The following is a 26719-nucleotide window of genomic DNA, read 5'->3' on the forward strand; positions in this document are numbered from 1 at the left end:
AAATGTCTATAAAAGAAAATACATCAAGAGTCCTGTGGAATTGTGCGATTCTATAATCATTATGCCGAACTATGTCGAGCTGTTAAAGCCGTCAAATCAGATGTCAACAACCAAATGTCAGATGGTTAAATCTCAACGTCAGCAGTGAGTTTTAGATATCATTCTTCAGTTTTTCTATATTCTAATTATTTTTCATCATTCAACAGTCTTTATTAAAAACCTGCCTTTAATGGACTTACATAACCTCTGTTTTTCTATTTGGAACCACAATTTGCTACAGAGTGGCAACAGTCAAATATATTCGAATTCCACAGCAGCCTTGATTTTTTGCCAACATATTATAGAGAAATAAAATTATCAAAATTAGACGCGATCTGTAAATGAAAATATAGAATTGTGTGACAAATGTTAAATTAATAAATAAAGCAATAACAATGGGATTTTTATTACCCTCCCGTGGGCCCGAATTGGATTACTGAAAATGGCATCAAAAACCAAAAAAAAAAAGAAAAACCCATCACGATTTAAGTACCTACCCGAATTCAATTTGTATAAATATAAGAAAATTTCGAAAACACCAATTTTAGTGTAGTACCTTATATATTTCCTGAAGACATGAAGATGTGGACAGTGATGTTGTGCTGGTTCTCGCTTGCTATACTATTTGTAATAGACTTCGTCGAAGGTACGTTTTCAGTCGTTAACACTTCACTTTATACAAGGAAATGGATTTTTTCAGGAAGACCCCAATCCCAAGCAGAAGAAGAAGTAGAACACAGTAATCGAATTATATTCCCTCTCGCAATATGGGGTTTATCTTACGCCGGTTAGGTGTGATATACGATGCCAAGTCTAAACTAAACTCCTTGCTAGAAATGTTCTCACTTTCAAACTTTAATATTACAGAAATAATTATATGTTACATTCTTCCTTAAATAGCTTATTATACGCCTGTAACATGTACAGTGACTCAATTGATTTATTTATGTTCTTACTATATATGCCGGCGACATGCTAAAAATGTTTTAAAATGTTAAATTTCGATATGTAATTTTTGTGCTTTGTATTTTTTTATTTCATCCTGTGTCAAATTTCAATACTTTACGTCATCAGTTTGAAACCGGGAAAACGCAAAAAACGGCCGGACGCCGGGTAAGTTGCTATTGGAAACACAAAAGTAACAATCGCAATAACAATTATTCAGGTTTAAGAAATGTTTTATTCAAAACTACATCTAAATACAAATTAACAATTTAACTATTTCGGCCACAAAGAAGATGCACTCACTTTCTCAGACTAAAAACGTTAGTTCACAAATAAAATAATACAACCATTTAAACCAAATCTAAAAAATAGTCCAGCCAGCATAACCTCTTCCGTAATTTTCTTCACATTATTTTCTGATTTCCATTTACAAAAATGGCTGAATTGTTTTTGATACCTTTCACCAGACTTGCTAGGTATTAAGTCGGCACAGGCTTCTGCAGATTTTCTTACAATTTCTGGAGGATTTCCTTTAGAAGTCATTTTGACGCACCAAATTATTTCAATAAAATCAACAAAATAAACAATTGCCAAACAGCCGTTGCTAATCATGTTCCAAAAATGTGACTAGATTTGGAGCTTTTGTTGAATTATTTTGAAATTAATTTCAATGTTTCTTTCAAACGAAATTTGAGACAGGATGAAATAAAATACATAACGACATTCGTCCGTGAAATCTTTTTACAGTACTCGTTTCGAGTTTCAAGACTCCTTCGTCGCCTCGTCCTTAAACGTATAACTCGTACTGTAAACTATGAGTTCCCGGACTTATAACGTTAATTACTACTTTTGCTTTCTGTTTTGCTTATTGTTTTGTAAAGATTTTTGTAAAAGGTGACATCCCAAAATAAATTATTATTATTATTAAGTCGTTCTTTCATGAATCTAAGGTCTTAAGGTGAATATTTCATTTAAATTTTCCGAGAAAAAATGTTTAAAAGGGGGCGTCTTTTTTCAGGATAATAGGCACAAACACCAACATTATCACAAATTATTTGTTCATGAAAAAGTTATTTTAATGTTAAAAAATGTTACAAATATATTTGAGGATTTACAGTTTTTTATGGTATGTCACAAAGCAATCCATGTGAAGGGCAACATTACACTTGGCACATTTTTTGAGCACTTTCTTGTGCCATACTCTGCAGCTGGCTTGCTTCTCTTGGGGAACTGTATAATGAAGGATTGTTAAAACGCGATTCTATATTCTCTAGAGATGATTGTCGGCCTCTCTCTCTGGAAGATTTGTTAGTTTGAAGCAGCGCCAAAACAATTTGCCAAACAATGTGAGGTGATCCAGTTTCCCTCCATGAAGCCGGTATAATTGCCAAGCATTTTGCACGGCTAGGTCAAGACAATATCCAATCAAGGGAAGATACCACTTTTTGCCTCTTAGGGTTGTCCGATAGAGACGTATATTTTGGTGGCAACGATCAACCCCTCCCATGGATCGATTGTAGGTGTATATACAGTGAGGTTGGTCCACTATTTTCTTTTTTTTTTTGTCCTTCATGGAATACATACCTACTTACTTGATGCAATGGTTCTACCGGTAAACTATTCGAAGCAACGTTGGCGACATTGTTGTCATGCCACTTGACAACTACTATTCGCTTTTCTGTCAACTTCAAATGATAGGTTCCCCGTTTCTTTAGATATAAATGGACATTTGGACATGCGATTTTCTCGTACTGTCCCTGTTGCTCTGATATTCCTCCTATCCAGCTCGTCCAAAAGTGATATAGTCGTAAAAAAATTATCAAAGAAAAGTTGAAATGGATGCTTCCCCAGATTAGATAGTATGTCGGCATACTGTAGTATAATTGATTATGAGTATTTGCAGTAAAATGTATTTTTTTTTTTTTAATATTGGGTCATGTCATTAATAACAGTTTTCTGTTTTTAAACAGAACTAGAAATAAAGAAAAAAAATTACATGTTGATTTTAAATTTTGAATATCCCGGCAGTCTTCGGTTTTGACCTAAAGAATAAATTAAACTCCCTTCGAACGTCATCCCCTCTATTAAACCATTTCCTCTTTCCTTTTTCGCTGTTTTATTTTTTTTTTCTTATAACCATGTAAAGAGATTTGATTCAAAATTAACTTTGATTAATTCGGCAGCCAAACTACCAGGCGCAGCACATAAAACTCCATTTTTGCTCCGCATAACATAATATACTATTTTTGCATTCACTCTCTAAAATGACTATTTTGCGGATTCAAAATACTCCGCAAAATACATCTTTAGGGGCAAGTACGCTAAAGTTAATATGACAACCTTTTAGAGGACTTTTATTATTAATAATACATTTCAATACAAAACACCTATTTAGACACATGAAAATGGAGTTGACAGTTTGTCGCAAACTGAAAGCTATTGCCAGTAAATGAAAAACCACTTTCTATCTCCTCATTTACAACAGCAATAAGTGAGTCGGAAGCATAAGATGTAACTGACGTAGACATTGATGTCTCAGCTTCACAAGAAGAAAGTAACCTATTCATTGATAAAGCAGCAACTTTTTCTCCCAGAATTAATTTTGACACTTTTCTTTTCTATTCAAACGAGTCCTCAATATAGCTTTCCGCTACAGAAGACGATCGCCAACCTCCCAGCCTCTTCAAAGTCACTAAATCCGCCCCGGTATCAGCAATGAGAATCGCTGAAGTTCTTCTAAAACAATGCCCAATGTACATTTCCGGGTTCGGCAGCTTCAAGTAGTTAGCTACAATTCTAGGCAACCTTCTGTACTGTGCATTTCTGATTTCGATAAGCAACGAAGAAGTAGTCATGTTGCACGTTTAGTGGACGAAGTACTGCATATTTTCTATATAACTCCAATGCATTAACAGCCTCACCATCCGCTGTCACCGAAAATACTCGTTTGGAATGTGTTTTTGTATCCGAAAGCGTAATAAATAAAGACGAACTGCAAACTTATTATATACAGTGTGTCTCAGCTAAGATTTTCGAGCCTAATATCTGGGTTATTTGCCAACGGATTTTTATGAAATTTAAAATGCAGATATTTTAGACCGTGAAGGTTCAATGAGTAATAATAAAATTACCTCAAGTTAAAAAATGTAATTTTAACACATGTTAAACATTAAAAAATAGATGTCTAGACAAACAATTAAGTAAATCACTTGTCTGATTCAACGAAAAGATTAGATTTTGTCGTTAAAAATTTAATGTAAAATTTGAAGGTATTTGGGCAGTTACCTTTTGAAACAATTGGTGATTAATTGCCAAGCAACATTTTGTACACACTTTAAAGTCTGTCAAAATTGGGCGCGCTTTAATAGAAACGTCAAATTGTGAAAATTTATTGAAAATACTCTAAAAATAGACTACAGCGGCAGAAATTTCAATATTGTTGAAAAAGGAAAAAATTTTGCCTATGGAGAGTGTCGTAAGAACTTCAACGACACAGTTCGTTTTCTCGTGGAACACTACCCAAATGTAGGCTTTACAAAATGTAAGGTTAAGAGAGTCCTCAATTTATTTGAAGACACAGGAAGCGTACGTGAACTAAATTACCTTGTTAAAATATCCCGATCGTGTTTTAGTCCTTCATGGAAGAATTAAAGCATCCAATATAATAAATTACGTCCAAATGTTGTCTTTAACATTGTAAGTGTTTGTAAGGTTAGGAAGATAAACGTCAAATATGTCACCTGCGCTTCTAGAGGTTTAGCAGGAAGTAAATTTAGAACAATATTTTTAACTTTTTCAGTAATTGCTGCTGCATCACTTTTGATCATTTGGCTATAGTAAACAAATACATTAACGGATGTACAAAGTGTCTATAGAAGAAGATACATCAAGAGACATGCGGAATTGTGCGATTCTACAGTGTGGAACAAAATGATTTTCATCTAGTTTGCTTTGGAATTTTTGCACATGTAAATATTCCTGCACCGCTCTACTTTTTTTTTCAAGTGCCTAACTATTAGTTCTGTGAATAAATGTCATCAATCGAATTGACAATTGTTACAATTTACTAAACTGAATTAACAAACGTTTGTGGCCAGTTTCAACACCAGCTGTGACTTGCTTTTGTAAGCTCCTTTTCAATTTCAATCTCAACTTTGCATTTATATATCTTCCCTTCGCAATAAATAACGTTTGGAATATGGATATATTTTTTGAGGTTAGGCCTTCTTTTTTCTGTAGAGCGGCATTTCGTATTTTTACAAGGGCAATGCAAAGGTAACTAGATGAAAATCATTTTGTTCCACACTGTATAATTTCATTATGCCGAACTATGTCGAGCTGTTAAAGCCGTAAAATCAGATGTCAACAGTCAAATGTCAAATGGTTAAATCTTAGCGTCACCAGTGACATCTTAGTTGTTTTGCTTGTGATTTCTTCAGTTTTTCTATATTCTAATTATTTTTCATCTTTCAACAGTCTTTATTAAAGACCTGTCTTTGATGGACTTACATAACCTCTGTTTTTCTATTTGGTACCACAATATGCTACAGAGCGGCAAAAATCAAATATATTCGAATTCCACAGGAGCCTTGATTTTTTTGCTTACATATTACAGAGAAATAAAATCAAAATTAGACGCGATCTGTAAATGAAAATATAAAATTGTGTGACAAATGTTAAATTAATAAATAAAGCAATAACAATGCGATTTTTATTACCCTCCCGTGGGCCCGAATTGGATGAGTGAAAATGGCATCAAAAACCAAAAAAAAAGATAAAGAAAACACACATAACGCTTTAAACCTACCCGAATTCAATTTGTATAAATATAAGAAAATTTCGAAAACACTAATTTCACTGTGGTATACATTTCCTGAAGATGTCGTTAATAATGTTGTGCTGGTTCTCGCTTGCTATGCTATTTGTTATAGGCTTCGTCGAAGGTACGTTTTCAGTCGTTAACACTTCACTTTATACAAGGAAATGGATTTTTTTTTCAGGTAGGCCCCAAGACCAAGCAGAAGAAGAAGAATTTAGATGCGGTAGAGCCAGTTTTCGCGGCATGAAAGGCGGGTGGTGGGAAAGGGTCGGAGGTTAAAAATCTGGATGAATGTAAGGTCTTAAGGTGAGCATTTCATTTAAATTTTCCAAGGAAAAATGTTTAGAAGGGGGTGTCCTTTTTTCAGGACAATGGGCACAAACACCAACATTATCACAAATAATTTGTTCATGAAAAAGTTATTTTAATGGTAAAAAATTTTACAAATATATTTGCAAATTTACAGTTTTTTATGGTACATTACACTTGGCACATTTTTTGAGCACTCTCTTGTGGCATACGCTGCATCTGGTTTGCTTCTCTTGGGGAACCGTATAATGAGAAGCATTGTCAAAACGCGATTCTACATTTTCTAGCGATGATGGTCTGCTTCTCTCTCTGCAAGATTTGTTCGTTTGAAGCAGCGCCAAAACAATTTGGCCCAGAAATGTGGGACGATTCAGTTTCCCTCCATGAAGCCGGTGTAATTGCCAAGCATTTTGCACGGCTAGATCAAGATAATAGATAATAATCATAGGTTCCCCGTTTCCTTAGTTGGATAGATATAAATGGACATTTGGACATGCGATTTTCTCGTACTGTCCCGGTTGCTCTAATATTCCTCCTGTCCGGCTCGTCCAAAAGTGGTACAGTCGTAAAAAAATTATCAAAGAAAACATGAAATGGATGCTTCCCCAGGTTATACAATATGTCGGCATATATTTTGGCTCCAAGCCAAAAGTTTTGTATTTGTTTTCAATTTTTGTTTTCGCTTCCTGGTATGGTTCCAGCCTCGGTTCCAGCCAAACCGCGTAGCCCGTACTAGTTGCTCCCATCCATATTTTATATTCAAATCTTATTGGTTTACCTTTTATAAACTGCTTGCAGCCGTGTTTACCAAAATATGGTATCATCGATTCGTCGATGGTGTTCATCATGTGGAGCAAAATCTTGGAATCTTGAATTTAATTAACATCTGAAATAATGGTCTTACTTTTGCGAACCGATCTTCAGTATTCAGATGATCATTGTCACAACAATGAATATTGAAAAGTATAAATTCAAATCAACCTCTAGACATGGCATCAGCAATAAGCGCATTTCTTGTATCACAGCTCATCTCCCAAAGCATCCGTCCTTTTGGGAGTGGCACGTATCCACTCAATTAAAGGATTCGGAAAAAGCATTTCATCACTTCTTTATGTATAATACCGACCTTATTTTTGTGCGAAGCATATTGGTTGCTAAATGTAACAAACATTTCAAACACCGCATCGTAAAAAAAAAATTTGCAGGCTAGTCACTTTGCTTCTGTGGTCGGAATCCATCCAATTGTATTTTTTTCTTGTCGCTACCTGCAACAAGCCAAGAGGGATATCATCATCGTCCTCCCAAACATCTTCAGCTCGCAATTGTGAAACAGGTAAATTTTCAAAAGTTGCATTCTCTTCGTCATCACATTCTTCATCCGTGAGATCCTGGCAAGAGTTGTTTCTTTGTGAATCGTCATCTTCGTCCTACAAATATGACAATAACTCAATGAGAGTTAAACCAGTGTAATTTTTTTTTAAATAAGACCTCATCTGCGTAGTGTCCTAAAACTAGGACATTGAACTTCATCAGGTAATAACAACAGCAATCGGAAACTTAACCTCCACGTCGTACTGTGTACTTTGACGTTTAATGAACAAGATTACTGCACAACATTCTAGATTTGCCAACAAAAAAAGAAATTATACCTACCCTTTCAAGATGAAGTCGATTTGAGTCGCTATGTCGCACACTATTGTGGCAAACGTATGAAAAACAGTTTAAATCGTTCCCAAACTGAATAACTGTCAAAATACTGTTTAGTTATAAGTCAAGATGCAACTTAAGTAAAGACATCTCCTCTATGATCAATGAACTGAAGATAAAAACCTAATCTGTAAAGTCAGGGTAACCGTCCTTTTTCGAGGACAGTGGGCAGATCTGGGTTAACGGATGGTTAACGGCTTATTAGATGCGGATAAATTTAATATATCCTGGGAAAAAACAGCGCCAACGCCATGGAATTGCCTCTTTTTTGAAAATTGTACACTCTTCTTTCTATTAAACCATTTCCTCTTTCCTCTTTCGCTGTTTTATTTTTTTTATCACCATGTAAAGAGATTCGATTCAAAATTAACTTTGATTAACAATTAAAATTTGTGAGTCGATTTTTCTATTCTTCAAACGTACTACGTATTAAATTTAAAAAGATGTTTTTCTTCAAACGTCCGTAAAATATGACATTGCACTGCTGCATTAATAATGCTAAAGGATCACTTCATTGTCATGGCATCTAACGAGCTGACCAGCGTCCGTAAAGCTATTACCTCCGCTGAGGAGCGTCCGTGAAGTTATTATCTCCGCTGATGAGCGGCTGTAAAGTAAACTAGCTAAATCATTTGAAATTCCTACCTGGTTTCTTAACATGTCTTAAATAATTTGTTATGAAGATTTGAAGACAAAATAGTATGTGTTATTCGGAGCAAAAATGGTTTTATGTGCTGCGGCTGGTAGTTTGGCTGCCGAACGCAGCCGCAACACAAAACTTCATTTTTGCTCCTCATAACATAATATACTATTTTTGCATTCACTCTCTAAAATGACTATATTGCGGATTCAAAATACTCCGCAAAATACATCTTTAGGGGACAAGTACGCTAAAGTTAATATGACAACCTTTTAGAGGACTTTTTTATGAATAATACATTTCAATACAAAACACCTATTTAGACACATGAAAATAGATTTAACAGTTTGTCGCAAACTGAAAGCTATTGCCAGTAAATGAAAAACCACTTTCTATCTCCTCATTTACAACAGCAATAAGCGAGTCGGAAGCATAAAATGTAACAGACGTAGACGTTGATGCCTCAGCTTCACAAGAAGAAAGTAACCTATTCATTGCTTAATCAGCAACTTTTTCTCCCAGAATTTATTTTGACACTTTTCTTTTCATTTCAAACGTGTCCTCAATATACGCTGCGCCGCAAAGTTAACGCGTAATTTAGGAGACTAATCGTATTCTATTTTAGAAAATTTTTCACTGCCATTTGGAAACCAAAAATGTTCATTCGCATTATCTTAAAGTTTAAATCCGATACTCATTAGAAAACCACTGTTCATAAAGCATCATTTAAAATTTAAATTTACAGGCTTTTTAAAAGTTTTTACACAGTATGCGCTAATTTTGCGGCGCAGTGTAGCTTTCCGCTACAGAAGACGATCGCCAACCTCCCAGCCTCTTCAAAGTCACTAAATCCGCCCCGGTATCAGCAATGAGAATCGCTGAAGTTCTTCTAAAACAATGCCCAGTGTACATTTCCGGGTTCGGCAGCTTCAAGTAGTTAGCTACAATTCTAGGCAACCCTCTGTACCGTGCATTTCTGATTTCGATAAGCAACGAAGAAGTAGTCATGTTGCACGTTTAGTGGACGAAGTACTGAAGGGTGTCTCAGCTAAGACTTTCCAGGCTAATATCTCGGTTATTTGCCAACGGATTTTTATGAAATTTAAAATGCAGATATTTTAGACCGTGAAGGCTCAATTAGTAATAATAAAATTACCTCAAGTTAAAAAATGTAATTTTAACACGTTTCCTTTATCGAAAATTATGCGCGATTATTATTAGATTGTTAAACATTAAAAAATAGGGGTCCACACAAACAACTAAGTAAATCACTTGTCTGATTCAACCAAAAGATTAGATTTTGTCGTTAAAAATTTAATGGAAAAATTTGAAGGTATTTGAGCAGTTAACTTTTGAAACAATTGGTGATTAATTGCCAAGCAACATTTTGTACACCCTTTAAAGTCTGTCAAAATTGGGCGCGCTTTATTGGAAACGTCAAATTGTGAAAATTTATTGAAAATACTCTAAAAATAGACTACAGCGGTAGAAATTTCAATATTGTTGAAAAAGGAAAAAAAATTGCCTATGGAGAATGTCGTAAGAACTTCAATGACACAGTTCGTTTTCTCGTGGCACACTATCCAAATGTAGGTTTTACAAAATGTAAGGTTAAGAGAGTCATCAATTTATTTGAAGACACAGGAAGCGTACGTGAACTAAATTACCTTGCTAAAATATCCCGATCGTGTTTTAGTCCTTCATGGAAGAATTAAACCATCCAATATAATAAATTACGTCCAAATGTTGTCTTTAACTTTGTAAGTGTTTGTAAGGTTAGGAAGATAAACGTCAAATATGTCACCTGCGCTTCTGTGAAAAGGGATGACCAAAATTCTGCAAAATTGCGCGTTTGTTTCATACGCGTCTACGTTTTTGCATTTGCAGCCACGTTTAACACAGTTTTTTTCTTTTTTCTTGCAAACCAGACGTCTTTCAAGGACGAGTTTTTCCCTACAGCATTTTTTATTAACGATCAATTTTTTATGTAAATCTTAATTGATTCAACATTTTAAAAAGGCATGTAAAAATTACATTGTTAAGACTTGGGTGATTGCATTAATGGGATTTTATTCTTCACCGTCTAAAACATCTGCATTTTATATTTCACGAAAATCCACTGGAAAATAAATGAGTTATTAGGCTCGAAAGTCTTAGCTGAGACACCTGTATATACCTTTTCATGAAGGTAAGTTAAAATTGCATCTTCATCCACAACCATCACGTAGTTTTTTGCTTTCTACTCAACAAACAAGATATACTCTTTCTCGTATTGTTCTCGAGATTTAGCAGGAAGTAAATTTAGAACAATATTTTTAGTATATATAGTATATATAGTAAACAAATACATTAACGGATGTACAAAGTGTCTATAGAAGAAGATTCATCAAGAGTCATGCGGAATTGTGCGATTCTACAGTGTGGAACAAAATGATTTTCATCTAGTTTGTCCTCAATCGAATTGACAATTGTTACAATTTACTAAACTGAATTAACAAACGTTTGTGGCCAGTTTCAACACCAGCTGTGACTTGCTTTTGTAAGCTCCTTTTCAATTTCAATCTCAACTTTGCATTTATATATCATCCCTTCGCAATAAATCACGTTTGGAATTTGGATATATATTTTGAGGTTAGACATTCTTTTTTCTGTAGAGCGGCATTTCGTATTTTTACAAGGGCAATGCAAAGGTAACTAGATGAAAATCATTTTGTTCCACACTGTATAATTTCATTATGCCGAACTATGTCGAGCTGTTAAAGCCGTAAAATCAGATGTCAACAGTCAAATGTCAAATGGTTCAATCTTAGCGTCACCAGTGACATCTTAGTTGTTTTGCTTGTGATTTCTTCAGTTTTTCTATATTCTAATTATTTTTCATCTTTCAACAGCCTTTATTAAAAACCTGTCTTTGATGGACTTACGTAACCTCTGTTTTACTATTTGGTACCACCATATGCTACAGAGCGGCAAAAATCAAATATATTCGAATTTCACACGAGCCTTGATTTTTTTGCTTACATATTACAGAGAAATAAAATCAAAATTAGGCGCGATCTGTAAATGAAAATATAGAATTGTGTGACAAATGTTAAATTAATAAATAAAGCAATAACAATGCGATTTTTATTACCCTCCCGTGGGCCCGAATTGGATGAGTGAAAATGGCATCAAAAACCAAAAAAAAGATAAAGAAAAAACACATAACGCTTTAAACCTACCCGAATTCAATTTGTATAAATATAAGAAAATTTCGAAAACACCAATTTCACTGTGGTATACATTTCCTGAAGATGTCGTTAATAATGTTGTGTTGGTTCTCGCTTGCTATGCTATTTGTTATAGGCTTCGTCGAAGGTACGTTTTCAGTCGTTAACACTTCACTTTATACAAGGAAATGGATTTTTTTTTTCAGGTAGGCCCCAAGACCAAGCAGAAGAAGAAGAATTTAGATGCGGTAGAGCCAGTTTTCGCGGCATGAAAGGCGGGTGGTGGGAAAGGGTCGGAGGTTCAAAATCTGGATGAATGTAAGGTCTTAAGGTGAGCATTTCATTTAAATTTTCCAAGGAAAAATGTTTAGAAGGGGGTGTCCTTTTTTCAAGACAATGGGCACAAACACCAACATTATCACAAATAATTTGTTAATGAAAAAGTTATTTTAATGGTAAAAAATGTTACAAATATATTTGCAGATTTACAGTTTTTTATGGTACATTACACTTGGCACATTTTTTGAGCACTCTCTTGTGGCATACGCTGCATCTGGTTTTCTTCTCTTGGGGAACCGTATAATGAGAAGCATTGTCAAAACGCGATTCTACATTTTCTAGCGATGATGGTCTGCTTCTCTTTCTGCAAGATGTGTTCGTTTGAAGCAGCGCCAAAACAATTTTGCCCCGAAATGTGGCATGATTCAGTTTCCCTCCATGAAGCCGGTGTAATTGCCAAGCATTTTGCACGGCTAGATCAAGATAATAGATAATAATCATAGGTTCCCCGTTTCCTTAGATGGATAGATATAAATGGACATTTGGACATGCGATTTTCTCGTACTGTCCCGGTTGCTCTAATATTCCTCCTGTCCGGCTCGTCCAAAAGTGGTATAGTCGTAAAAAAATTATCAAAGAAAACATGAAATGGATGCTTCCCCAGGTTATACAATATGTCGGCATATATTTTGGCTCCAAGCCAAAAGTTTTGTATTTGTTTTCGCTTCCTGGTATGGTTCCAGCCTCGGTTCCAGCCACACCGCGTAGCACGTACTAGTTGCTCCCATCCATATTTTACATCCATATCTTATTGGTTTACCTTTTATAAACTGCTTGCAGCCGTGTTTACCAAAATATGGTACCATCGATTCGTCATTCGTCATGTGGAGCAAAATCTTGGAATCTTGAATTTAATTAACATCTGAAATAATGGCCTTACTTTTGCGAACCGATCTTCAGTATTCAGATGATCATAGTCACAACAATGAAGATTGAAAAATATAAATTCAAGTCAATCTCTAGACATGGCATCAGCTACAAGCGCATTTCTTGTATCAGAGCTCATTTCCCAAAGCATCAGTCCTCTTGGGAGTGGCACACATCCACTCAATTAAAGGATTCGGAAAAAGCATTTCATCTCTTCTTTATGTATATTACCGACCTTATTTTTGCGCGAAGCATATTGGTTGCTAAATGTAACAAACATTTCAAACACCGCATCGTAAAAAAAAAAATTGCAGGCTAGTCACTTTGCTTCTGCTGTCGGAATCCATCCAATTGTATTTTTTTCTTGTCGCTACCTGCAACAAGCCAAGAGGGATATCATCATCGTCCTCCCAAACATCTTCAGCTCGCAATTGTGAAACAGGTAAATTTTCAAAAGTTGCATTCTCTTCGTCATCAGGTTCTTCATCCGTGAGATCCTGGCAAGAGTTGACTGGAGGCATTATTGCCACGTTAATTTCCTTTCTTTGTGAATCGTCATCTGTTAGCGGAGTTGAGTAAAACGCAGTGCACCGGGAGCAACAGGAGTATATTGAATTATTCACAGACTACACTACATAACATTAAAGAACAGATACAAGATACATGTGACAAAAGACAAGATGGCGTACGGCGTTACAATTATGGACGACTTCTTCGGTCATCGATCTCCGACCGCACATGCGCAGCGTCATCGTTTCGGTCGGTGTAACCGGACACTGTTTGGACGACAATACACCAGGGGCGGTGCGGGGATCGAGATTATATGCACTAACATCATCTTCGTCCTCCAAATATGACAATAACTCATTGAGAGTTAAACCAGTGTAAAAAAAATTTAAATAAGACCTTATCTGCGTACTGTCCTAAAACAAGGACATTGAACTTCATCAGGTAATGACAACAGCAATCCGAAACTTAACCTCCACGTTGTACCGTTAATGTGTACTTTGACGTTTAATGAACAAGATTACTGCACAACATTCTAGATTTGCCAACAAAAAAAGAAATTATACCTACCCTTTCAAGATGAAGTCGATTGGAGTCGCTATGTCGCACAACACTATTGAGGAAAACGTATGAACAACAGTTTAAATCGTTCCCAAACTGAATAACTGTCAAAATACTGTTTAGTTATAAGTCAAGATACAACTTAAGTAACGACATCTCCTCTATGATCAATCAACTGAAGATAAAAACCTAATCTGTAAAGTCATGGTAACCGTCCTTTTTCGAGGACAGTAGGCAGATCTGGGTTAACGGATGGTTAACGGCTTATTAGATGCGGATAGATTTAATATATCCTGGGAAAAAACAGCGCCAACGCCATGGAATTGCCTCTTTTTTGAAAATTGTATTTCGCTAAAATAATAAAATTTAGTTAAAATAGATTTTTTTTAATATTGGGTCATGTCATTAATAACAGTTTTTTGTTTTTAAACATAACTTTGAAATAAAGCAAAAAAATTGCATGGAGATCTCAAATTTTGAATATCCCGACAGTGTTCGGTTTTGACCTAAAGAATAAATCAAACACTCTTCCTTCTATTAAACCATTTCCTCTTTCCTCTTTCGCTGTTTTATTTTTTTTTCTCGTCACCATGTAAAGAGATTTGATCCAAAATTAACTTTGATTAACAATTAAAATTGTACAACGCTATACCGTAGTTTTTGTGAGTCGAATCGTCTATTCTTCAAACGTACTACGTATTAAATTTAAAAAGACGTTTTGAGACATTAGTGCATATTCACAATGGATATAAGCTTGACATAAGGCATAAGAAATTCATGATACATACTTTAAAAAATTTAATTTAATTTTTACCTTAATTTTTTTCCAATAGATCTAGTTACGATGGAAGGTTTATTTTAATAGACCAAACAATTTAGAACGATTTGCGGTAGAGAATTCGGAACAAATAAGGCAATTTCAACATTTGCGTTAAATTTTATTGTTAATCTGAGATATTTGTTTGATTTTGATTGATGTCAATTAAAATTTTTACGTTAAAAATTAAGTTAAATTTTTTGATAAATATTTGTCATTTTCTCAAAGAAATTGTTATGTAGCGTTTAAGTACAAGGTCTACCAGAAAAAGATGAAAAAAGTGAGGGTTGTCATTTAAAAAAATTATTGATGACGTGAAAAAAAAAGTGTTTTTTTTTCTCAAAAAAATTGTTATGTAGTCGTTTAAGTACAAGGTCTACCAGAAAAAGATGAAAAAAACTGAGGGTTGTCATTTAAAAAAATTATTGATGACGTCATTATTAAGAGACGACAAGCTGTCAACTTAAATAACGTACTGCACAACATGCACTTTTTAAAAACAAAGTTGACCTCTTCGAGCAATTTTCTCAGAAATTAATACTTACAATTTTATGGAATTTATTCCGAACTTCACGAACGCACTGTATAATTTTAAGTGGGTACCCGAATCCAGTTTGTATAAATACATATATGTATTATTTTTGCATCTCTAATATGAAGCAGTTCTGTCTTTATGAACAAAATTTTAATTTTTGAGCTTGATTACACAAACAATCTTTTCAAAATTACACGCGACGTTTAAAAATGTATGGTATGACCATTGTTAAATGAATAAAGAGGGAGTAGCAATGCCGATTTTAACACCCCTCTGTACACCCTAATTGGATTCTGCAATTGTTTTTTTTTTCTATTTTCAAGTTCACAAACTGAAATAGTGGATGCTATTCCTTTGAGCACTTTTAGAAAAAAAATCTGACAAAATGCCACGAGAACAAAAATATAAAAGACGTTGGCATAGTGGTCAATAGCAGCAAGTCAATAATACAAGAACTTGCCTTGTGAAGATGAAATAAGACGTTTTATTAACAATTGAAAATAGCTATTTGTGTATTAAGAGCGCAAAGTGATACATTGTCGATTGAGATTGTTTCTCGTAATCGACAATGTACATTTGCGCTCGCAACACACACAAGATTTTTCCTACAATCGCAACTATAACTACTACATATTATTTTATTTGGACCAAATCAATGTAATACCTTCTTAAAATCAGATACTAAGTATTCACAATATTGATATTAAAAGTACAATAATCACGGTTTTTGAAAAGTAATCCATGCTCTGGAAGTGTGCATTCTGGTTCTTTTGCTGCACTTACAATTTCGGGAGGTGTACACAAAAACGCTTCCTCAACAGTTTCCCTTCCTTCTCCAGGCTTTTGAGCAATGTTTTTTGTAAAAACACAAAGAACACCGACACAAACTGACACAAAAATTCTTTCTGTTTATTCGTTGTCACTAGAGAGCGAGCGTTTTGTACATTTTTTCGAGCGTGAGCGACAAAGTGACAGTCCTCGGAAAACGTCAACTTTGCGTTGTCAAATGCAAGCGCAAAGACCTATTTTCTACATCGATTGTAGGAAAATATATTTTTGTTCGACACTGTCAGAATTTAAGAATTTTCTTCTGTGTGAAGGGATTTTAATAAATGTCACAACTTGTCAAAACGAAACGTCAAGCTAATTTTAAAGATTTTAAGCGATTTGGAGCCTTTGAGGGACTCGCCGAACAAAAAAACGTTGTATTCAACTCGTTCGTGTGTAAATTGGCCCTTTTTTTTCACAAGTGGGCCATTTTGAAACGCGAATCAAACGAGCGTTTTAAAGGTCCACGAGTGCCAAAAACGGCCCAATTTACACACGCACTCATTAAATAAACCACTAATAATCCCATAACAGCAGACAAAAACAAAAAATTGGGACTCGACACTGCCATTACACAAGAGCTTACTTTTATCCGAAAATTTTCTACTCGTATTTTCAACGCAAACTTGTTGCCTAAAAAATGTAACGACAACATATTGCGATTTTGTCATATGATAGTTTTTCTGGTCAAATTTTGCAAGGCAAACAGTGCCCGAGTTGAGTGTCTGGAAAAAGATCGAGCGTAACTCGACGAGATAATTTTGTGAATTTGGACTACAATAACAAACAAAAAAAGAGATCTATTTTACAATATCTATTTGATTACACTTGGAAGCAAATGCTTTGGTTATAGGATGTACAAAGTGTCTTAAAAGAACGTAGGTACGTCAAGGGTCCTGTGGAATTGTGCGATTCTATACTTTCAGTGTGCCGAACTACATCGAACCGTTGCGTTGAGGCCATCAAATCAGATGTCAACAGTCAAATGTTAAATTCATAAATCTTGACGTCAGTTGTGAGTTCGAAGTCTTAGTTTGTGATTTTCTTCAATTCTTCTATATTCCAGTTACTTTTCATCTTAACAACAACAGCCTTTATTAAAAATCTGCCATTAATGGACTTACATAACATCTGTTTTTCTATCTGATACCACAATATGCTACGGAGCGGCAAAAATCGAATATATTCGACCTCCACAAGACTCTTGATATACCTACATTAATTGATAAACAATTTGTTTTTATTGCTTTTTATCGTTGTAAAAAGCAAGGGTAGGAAGGTAAGTTTTCATCGATGTGGAATTAACAAAAGCGCAACATTTTTTGCCTACTTATCATTGAGAAATAAAATTATGAAAATTAGACGCGACCTGTAAATGTAAATGAAAATATAAAATTGTGTGACAAATGTTAAATTAATAAAAACAGCAATAACAATGCGATTTTTTTACCCTCTCGTGGGCCCGAATTGGATTTGTGAAAATGGTTTTAAAAACAAAAAAAAAGAAAAAAAACCCTCACGCTTTAAGTACCCGAATTCAATTTGTATAAATATAAGAAAATTTCGAAAGCACCAATTTCACTGTAATATACATTTCCTGAAGATGTTGTTACTGATGTTGTGCTGGTTCTCGCTTGCTATACTATTTGTTATAGACTTCGTCGAAGGTACGTTTTCAGTCGTTAACACTTCACTTTATACAAGGAAATGAATTTTTTTTCAGGAACACCCCAATACGAAGCTGACGCTGAAAGCAGGCATCTAGCGGGTGCGCTATGGGGGTAGATGCGGATAGATTTATCAAATCCTGAGAAAAAACAACGCCATGGAATTGCATCTTTTTTGAAAATTGTATTTCGCTAAAATTAAAAAAATCTGTTAAAATTAATACAACTACCAATAAAATTATGAGTATTTGGAGTAAAATCGATTTTTTTTAATATTGGGACATGCCATTAATAACAGTTTTCTGTTTTTAAATATAACTTTAAAACAAAGCAAAAAAAAAATACATCTTAATCTTAAATTTGGAAAATCCCGACAGTCTTCGATTTTGACCTAAAGAATAAATCAAACTCGCTTCAGACGTCATCCCCTCTATTAAACCACTTCCAACTAATCGGGTGTATGGATAATATCCGTTGGTACTAGGTTTGGGGAATACGATGGATGTCTTCCAACTTCACATTTAAACCAATTGAGTTTTTGGGAGGTTCTCGTGCTGAAAGAGATCTGGGATTGAGAATCCCCAAGAAAATGTCTGTCAAGAGTACACGAAAATTTAATGGGAGAAACTGTAATACATTTGGGGAACAGATCTAATGTTGACTACGAAATTCTTCTAGTAGACCTACAAATATTGTACACAATTCACAAAACGAGAAGGTACTCTTTTGTTGATCTATTTTTTTTTCTTGTTGTCACCGTGTAAAGAGATTTGATCCAAAATTAACTTTGATTAACAATTAAAACTGTACAACGCTATACCGTAGGTTTTGTTAGTCGAATTTTCTATTCTTCAAACGTACTACATATTAAATTTAAAAAGATGTTTTGAGACATTACGCTCAACACATGAAAATAATACATTTTCAACAAAACGCTCAAAAGAAGATTGCTTCGGTGCTAATTACCCAATTCTGCGAATCCAACTCAACAAACAATATGTACCTATCTAACGTGTAATTGTAAAAATAACACAATACAATTATTATCGGAGCCAAAGTTCCATATCTTATACAGGGTGTTAGGGAATGGTCTCCCAAGAATGTCAGGGTAAGTTTCTGAGAGAAAATATGGTCGAAAACCTTAATACCATTTTTCCCCACATTAATGGTTTTCTCAAAGATAAAAATTTAAAATGGTGCCCCACTGTTTGGGAGCTCTTGCACCATTTTAGTGTTGTAATAATTAAATAAATAGCTATAATCTGTTTCAAAATCAAAAATCCACCAACACTGCATTCTACCTCGAAAATACAACCGACAACATCGCTAACTTTTGTTTTTAGTGTGTCTGCAAATGTCAGAAAAAAGTGGGGTTATGAACGAAAACTGTGGACAGTCGTTTTGGTCGTAGTTCATCGTGTTTCTTTGTTCTCATTTTATTATTTCACTCAAAAAGTATGATATGGTAGCTACCACCTTTTGTACATAATCCTAATTATTTTGTATTACGTAAGTAAACTCAACAGTTCTCAGTCAAATTTTGGCGGTAGTTTGGGCCAACCCAAAAAAATGAAACTTATTCTAGGGATTTCTTTTTTTCTGCCAACATGATTCAACAGATGGTGGATTTTTGATTTTGAAACAGATTATAAAGTTCTGAAATGAAAGTTAATTGCTTAGCAACTAAAAGACAACAATGCCTTTGTCAGATTTTATCGAGTACCTACTGTCACAATGACGTTTCGGTTTTGAATACTTCCCTTGGATAATATCTCATCAAAAACTACCAGGATTGAATTTTTTTAAGGTAAAAATCAATAATTCATTCGAAATATTTATCTAGATTCACCGCAACCTTGAAGTAAGTCCTTTTTTATTGCTGCAATAAACTGAAATTATTTCTACAGTTTTATTTGTGATACCACATCTCGATCAACCTCTAAAGGAATTTGAAATCGAGCACTAACCACCTAATACTACTAATAAGATTTGTTAATTTTGGTGTAACTTTATTTATTTGTATTTGTATTGAAAAAAATCATAATAAATGTTCAAAACGTCCTCCGTTCGCCCTAATACAAGCATTAGCATACCTTCGGACAGCAACAGTAGCCTTTCCGCTATATTCTCATACACAAAATACATATCTGCATACTCCTCGATAGAATGAATATTCGGGCATTGTAAACGATTGTAGTCATTCATTTATAAGTCGAAATTTATAATATTTTTTTTCGTGCACAAAGCAATATTTCAGCAGTCCCAAAACAGCAGGGAACAATTTTATTTTCAGAAAACGGTTTAATTTATCCAAAAAAGTATAAAGGTTTTCGCCCACATTTTCCCTGATAAACTCACACTGAAATTCTTGGGAGACCATTCCCTAAAACCCTGTATAATTTTTGCATCTTCAATATGAAGCAGTTCTGCCTTTTTGAACAAAATTTTAATTTTTGAGCTTTATTACACAAACAATCTTTTCAAAATTACAGGCGATGTAGCAATGCCGATTTTAACACCCCTCTGCACACACTAATTGGATTCTGAAATTGTTTTTTTTTTCCTATTTTCAAGTTCAGAAACTGAAGTAGTGGATGCTATTCCTTTGAGCACTTTTAGAAAAAAAATCTGACAAAATGCCCCGAGAACAAAAATATAAAAGACGTTGGCATAGTGGTCAATAGCAGCAAGTCAATTATACAAGAACTTGCCTTGTGAAGATGAAATAAGACGTTTTATTAACAATTGAAAAATATATTTTTGTTCGACACTGTCAGAATTTGAGAATTTTCTCCTGTGCGAACGGATTTTAATAAATGTCACAACTTGTCAAACCGAAATGTCAAGGTAATTTTAAAGATTTTAAGCGATTTGAAGCCTTTGAGGAACTCGTCGAACGAAAAAACGTTGTATTGTGTAATTGTGTGTGTAATTGGGCCTTTTTTTCACAAGTGGGCCATTTTTAAACGCGAGTCAAACGAGCGTTTTAAAGGTCCACGAGTGCCAAAAACGGCCAAATTTACACACGAACTCATTAAATAAACCACTAATAATCGCATAACAGCAGACAAAAACAAAAAATTGGGACTCGACACTGTCATTACACAAGAGCTTACTTTTATCCGAAAATTTTCTACTCGTATTTTCAACGAAAACTTGTTGCCTAAAAAATGTAACGACAACATATTGCGATTTTGTCATATGACAGTTTTTCTCGTAAAATTTTGCAAGGCAAACAGTGCCCGAGTTGAGTGTCTGGAAAAAGATCGAGGGTAACTCGACGAGATAATTTTGTGAATTTGGATTACAATAACAAACAAAAAAAGAGATCTATTTTACAATATCTATTTGATTACTGTTGGAAGCAAATGCTTTGGCTACAGTAAACAAATACATCAACGGATGTACAAAGTGTCTTAAAAGAACGTAGGTACATCAAGGGTCCTGTGGAATTGTGCGATTCTATACTATCATTGTGCCGAACTACATCGAACTGTTGCGTTGAGGCCATCAAATCAGATGTCAACAGTCAAATGTTAAATTCATAAATCTTGACGTCAGTTGTGAGTTCAAAGTCTTAATTTGTGATTTTCTTCAATTCTTCTATATTCGAGTTACTTTTCATCTTAACAACAACAGTCTTGATTAAAAATCTGCCATTAATGGACTTACGTAACATCTGTTTTTCTATCTCTTGATATACCTACATTAATTGATAAACAATTTGTTTTTATTTGTTTTTTCGCTGTAAAAAGCAAGGGTAGGAAGGTAAGTTTTTATCGATGTGGAATTAACAAAAGCGCAACATTTTTTGCCTACTTATCATTGAGAAATAAAATTATGAAAATTAGACGCAATCTGTAAATGTAAATGAAAATTTAAAATTGTGTGACAAATGTTAAATTAATAAATACAGCAATAACAATGCGATTTTTTTACCCTCTCGTGGGCCCGAATTGGATTTGTGAAAATGGTTTTAAAAACGAAAAAAAGAAAAAAAAAAACCCTCACGCTTTAAGTACCCGAATTCAATTTGTATAAATATAAGAAAATTTCGAAAGCACCAATTTCACTGTAATATACATTTCCTGAAGATGTTGTTACTGATGTTGTGCTGGTTCTCGCTTGCTATACTATTTGTTATAGACTTCGTCGAAGGTACATTTTCAGTCGTTAACACTTCACTTTATACAAGGAAATGGATTTTTTTTCAGGAACACCCCGATACGAAGCTGAAGCTGAAAGCAGGATAATACCGGATGTGATATATGGGTAGATGCGGATAGATTTATCAAATCCTGAGAAAAAACAACGCCATGGAATTGCATCTTTTTTGAAAATTGTATTTCGCTAAAATTAAAAAAATCTGTTAAAATTAATACAACTACCAATAAAATTATGAGTATTTGGAGTAAAATCGTTTTTTTTTTAAATATTGGGACATGCCATTAATAACAGTTTTCTGTTTTTAAATATAACTTTAAAACAAAGCAAAAAAAATACATCTTAATCTTAAATTTGGAAAATACCGACAGTCTTCGATTTTGATCAAATGATTAAATCAAACTCGCTTCGCACATCATCCCCTCTATTAAACCACTTCCAACTAATCTGGTGTATGGAAAAAATGACAGTCCGTTGGTGCTAGGTTTGGGGAATACGATGGATGTCTCACAACTTTACATTTGAACCAATTGAGTTTTTGGGGGTTCTCGTGCTGAAAGAGATCTGGGATTGAGAACCCCCAAGAAAGATTTCCGAAGAATTTTATGGGAGAAACTGTGATACATTTGTGGGAACAGATCTAATGCTGACTACGAAATTCTTCGAAGATCTAGACCTACAAATATTGTACACAATTCACAAAACGAGAAGGTACTCTTTTCTTGTTCTATTTTTTTTTTCTTGTTGTCACCATGTAAAGAGATTTGATACAAAATTAACTTTGATTAACAATTAAAATTGTACAACGCTATACCGTAGTTTTTGTGAGTCGAATTTTCTATTCTTCAAACGTACTACGTATTAAATTTAAAAAGATGTTTTGAGACATTACGCGCGACACATGAAAATAATAAATTTTCAACAAAACGCTCAAAAGAAGATTGCCTCGCTGCTAATTACCCAATTCTGCGAATCCAACTCAACAAACAATATGTACCTAACGTGTAATTGTAAAAATAACACAATACATACAATTACTATCGGAGCCAAACTTCCATAACTTATACAGGGTGTTAGGGAATGGTCTCCCAAGAATGTCAGGGTGAGTTTCTGAGGGAAAATATGGTCGAAAACCTTAATACCATTTTTTCCCAACATGAATGGTTTTCTCAAAGATAAAAATTTAAAATGGTGCCCCACTGTTTGGGAGCTCCTGCACCATTTTATTGTTGCAATAATTAAATAAATAGTTAAAGTTCTGAAATGAAAGTTAATTGCTTAGCAACTAAAAGACAACAATGCCTTTGTCAGATTGTATCGAGTACCTATTGTCACAATGACGTTTCGGTTTTGAATACTTCCCTTGGATAATATCTCATCAAAAACTACCAGGATTGCATTTTTTTAAGATCAAAATCAATAATTCATTCGAAATATTTATCTAGATTCACCGCAACCTTGAAGTAAGTCCTTTTTTATTGCTTCAATAAACTGAAATTATTTCTACAGCTTTATTTGTGATACCACATCTCCATCAACCTCTAAAGGGATTTGAAATCGAGCACTAACCACCTAATACTACTAATAACATTCGTTAATTTTGGTGTAACTTTATTTATTTGTATTTGTATTGAAAAAAATCATAATAAATGTGCAAAATGTCCTCCATTCGCCCTAATACAAGCATTAGCATACCTTCGGACAGCAACAGTAGCCTTTCCGCTATATTTTCATACACAAAATACATTCTGCATACTCCTCGATAGAATATTCGGGCATTGTAAACGATTGTAGTCTTCGCAGGCGACGGATAAAAGATAGATCAAATTAAAATGTAAACTTTGACAGTAGTAAATTTCGAATCGTTACCAAGCAATCATTTATAAGTCGAAATTTATAAGATTTTTTTTTGTGCACAAAGCAATATTTCAGCAGTCCCAAAACAGCAGGGAACAATTTAATTTTCAGAAAAAGGTTTAATTTATCCAAAAACCGTATAAAGGTTTTCGCCCACATTTTCCCTGATGAACTCACCCTGAAATTCTTGGGAGACCATTCCCTAACACCCTGTATAATTTTTGAATCTCCAATACGAAGCAGTTCTGCCTAATTGGATTCTGAAATTGGTTTTTTTTTCTATTTTCAAGTTCACAAACTGAAATAGTGGATGCTATTCCTTTGAGCACTTTTATAAAAAAAAATCTGACAAAATGCCCCGAGAACAAAAATATTAAAGACGCTGGCATAGTGGTCAATAGCAGCAAGTCAATAATATAAGAACTTGCCTTGTGAAGATGAAATAAGACGTTTTATTAACAATTGAAAAATATATTTTTGTTCGACACTGTCAGAATTTGAGAATTTTCTCCTGTGTGAACGGATTTTAATAAATGTCACAACTTGTCAAAACGAAACGTCAAGCTAATTTTAAAGATTTTAAGCGAATTGGAGCCTTTGAGGGACTCGTCGAACAAAAAAACGTTGTATTCAACTCGTTCGTGTGTAAATTGGGCCTTTTTTTTCACAAGTGGGCCATTTTTAAACGCGAGTCAAACGAGCGTTTTAAAGATCCACGAGTGCCAAAAACGACCCAATTTACACACGAACTCATTAAATAAACCACTAATAATCGCATAACAGCAGACAAAAACAAAAAAATTGGGACTCGACACTGTCATTACACAAGAGCTTACTTTTATCCGAAAATTTTCTACTCGTATTTTCAACGAAAACTTGTTGCCTAAAAAATGTAACGACAACATATTGCGATTTTGTCATATGACAGTTTTTCTCGTCAAATTTTGCAAGGCAAACAGTGCCCGAGTTTAGTGTCTGGAAAAAGATCGAGTGTAACTCGACGAGATAATTTTGTGAATTTGGATTACAATAACAAACAAAAAAAGAGATCTATTTTACAATATCTATTTGATTACTGTTGGACGCAAATGCTTTGGCTACAATAAACAAATGCATCAACGGATGTACAATGTGTCTTAAAAGAACGTACATCAAGGGTCCTGTGGAATTGTGCGATTCTATACTATCATTGTGCCGAACTACATCGAACTGTTGCGTTGAGGCCATCAAATCAGATGTCAACAGTCAAATGTTAAATTCATAAATCTTGACGTCAGTTGTGAGTTCGAAGTCTTAGTTTGTGATTTTCTTCAATTCTTCTATATTCGAGTTACTTTTCATCTTAACAACAACAGTCTTTATTAAAAATCTGCCATTAATGGACTTACATAACATCCGTTTTTCTATCACTTGATACACCTACATTAATTGATAAACAATTTGTTTTTATTTGTTTTTATCGCTGCAAAAAGCAAGGGTAGGAAGGTAAGTTTTTATCGATGTGGAATTAACAATAAAAGCGCAACATTTTTTGCCTACTTATCATTGAGAAATAAAATTATGAAAATTAGACGCAACCTGTAAATGTAAATGAAAATTTTCGTGAAAATTTAAAATTGTGTGACAAATGTTAAATTACTAAAAACAGCAATAACAATGCGATTTTTTTACCCTCTCGTGGGCCCGAATTGGATTTGTGAAAATGGTTTTAAAAACGAAAAAAAGAAAAAAAAACCCTCACGCTTTAAGTACCCGAATTCAATTTGTATAAATATAAGAAAATTTCGAAAGCACCAATTTCACTGTAATATACATTTCCTGAAGATGTTGTTACTGATGTTGTGCTGGTTCTCGTTTGCTATACTATTTGTTATAGACTTCGTCGAAGGTACGTGTTCAGTCGTTAACACTTCACTTTATACAAGGAAATGGATTTTTTTTAAGGAACACCCCAATACGAAGCTGAAGCTGAAAGCAGGTTAATATCGGATGTGTTGATGTATGGGTAGATGCGGATAGATTTATCAAATCCTGAGAAAAAACAACGCCATGGAATTGCATCTTTTTTGAAAATTGTATTTCGCTAAAATTAAAAAAATCTGTTAAAATTAATACAACTACCAATAAAATTATGAGTATTTGGAGTAAAACCGTTTTTTTTTAATATTGGGACATGCCATTAATAACAGTTTTCTGTTTTTAAACAGAACTGAAATAAAGCAAAAAAAATGCATCTTATTCTTAAATTTGGAAAATCCCGACAGTCTTCGATTTTGACCAAATAATTAAATCAAACTCGCTTCGCACGTCATCCTCTCTATTAAACCACTTCCAACTAATCTGGTGTATGGAAAAAAAAAAACAGAATGTGTCGTAAAGACGCACGATAGAAGTGAAACTTTTGTATTACAGAGAAACATTGTAATTATTCATCAATCACTTTTAAATAGCATATTCACAACAAAATTGTATATTTTAATGAAGAAAATAAATTATAAACAACGATAACACTAAACAATATCGAAATGCGTAACTCATTGATCATTGTTCATTTTTAAGCTTCCAAATTAAACAGGGGACAAAGACAGAAGTATACACAATTTTAAGGGATGTTTGTTTCGTGTCAAACAGATTAACTTACATTTAAGTGAGATGGAAATATTGGCGCAACCGTTGTGCGAGACAGTGTTTACCCCCACCACTTTTCGTCACACAAAAAGGTTGCCGATCAGAATTTCAAGACCCTCCCATAAAAAGTTTCACTTCAAAATGACAGTCCGTTGGTGCTAAGTTTGGGGAATACGAAGGATGTCTCACAACTTTACATTTGAACCAATTGAGTTTTTGGGGGTTCTCGTGCTGAAAGAGATCTGGGATTGAGAACCCCCAAAAAAGACTTCCTAAGAATT

General features: G+C 34.2%; 1 protein-coding gene and 5 long non-coding RNA genes across 6 annotated transcripts in view; 5 read left to right on the forward strand and 1 right to left on the reverse strand.

Moving 5' to 3' along the window:
- Window positions 1-26719, reverse strand: part of Lar (tyrosine-protein phosphatase Lar) — a 424567-nt gene that overhangs the window by 334711 nt on the left and 63137 nt on the right. The gene's annotated exons all lie outside the window — the stretch shown is intronic.
- On the forward strand, window positions 596-1051 carry LOC138141249 (uncharacterized). Its single transcript, XR_011163049.1, has 2 exons — window positions 596-685; window positions 740-1051. It is a non-coding gene; the product is annotated as an uncharacterized lncRNA (long non-coding RNA).
- Window positions 5820-6382, forward strand: LOC138139984 (uncharacterized). Its single transcript, XR_011162415.1, has 3 exons — window positions 5820-5927; window positions 5985-6109; window positions 6171-6382. It is a non-coding gene; the product is annotated as an uncharacterized lncRNA (long non-coding RNA).
- Window positions 17625-18048, forward strand: LOC138141604 (uncharacterized). The gene is made up of 2 exons (XR_011163207.1): window positions 17625-17789; window positions 17846-18048. It is a non-coding gene; the product is annotated as an uncharacterized lncRNA (long non-coding RNA).
- Window positions 21761-22206, forward strand: LOC138134709 (uncharacterized). The gene is made up of 2 exons (XR_011160803.1): window positions 21761-21947; window positions 22004-22206. It is a non-coding gene; the product is annotated as an uncharacterized lncRNA (long non-coding RNA).
- On the forward strand, window positions 25612-25960 carry LOC138134752 (uncharacterized). The gene is made up of 2 exons (XR_011160816.1): window positions 25612-25698; window positions 25755-25960. It is a non-coding gene; the product is annotated as an uncharacterized lncRNA (long non-coding RNA).

Source organism: Tenebrio molitor, chromosome 1 (assembly GCF_963966145.1).
Source record: "Tenebrio molitor chromosome 1, icTenMoli1.1, whole genome shotgun sequence".
Classification (NCBI taxonomy): domain Eukaryota; kingdom Metazoa; phylum Arthropoda; class Insecta; order Coleoptera; family Tenebrionidae; genus Tenebrio; species Tenebrio molitor.